This window comes from Octopus bimaculoides, chromosome 3 (genome assembly GCF_001194135.2).
Source record: "Octopus bimaculoides isolate UCB-OBI-ISO-001 chromosome 3, ASM119413v2, whole genome shotgun sequence".
Lineage (NCBI taxonomy): Eukaryota > Metazoa > Mollusca > Cephalopoda > Octopoda > Octopodidae > Octopus > Octopus bimaculoides.
Window position 1 is genome coordinate 107,200,284 of NC_068983.1, and position 268 is coordinate 107,200,551.

Here is a 268-nt window from a genome sequence, read left to right on the forward strand (position 1 = left end):
GGTGCAGTGAATAAACTGTCCTCTATATTACGCAAAAATGAAAATAACACTGACAATTCATTTTAGCAGATATATCTATCATGATTACATAAAAATAACTTGAAATACTAAAGAGTAAATTTATTCAATAAAATCGCCATTTACTTCAATCAGAGCCTCTATATGACTTTGGAATCTCCTGCAACTCTTCTGGACAGTCTCCTTGTTTAAGTTGGTGAAAGCTGCCATAATCTTTGTCTTCAGTTCATCTTTGGTGTTAAAAGAAGTT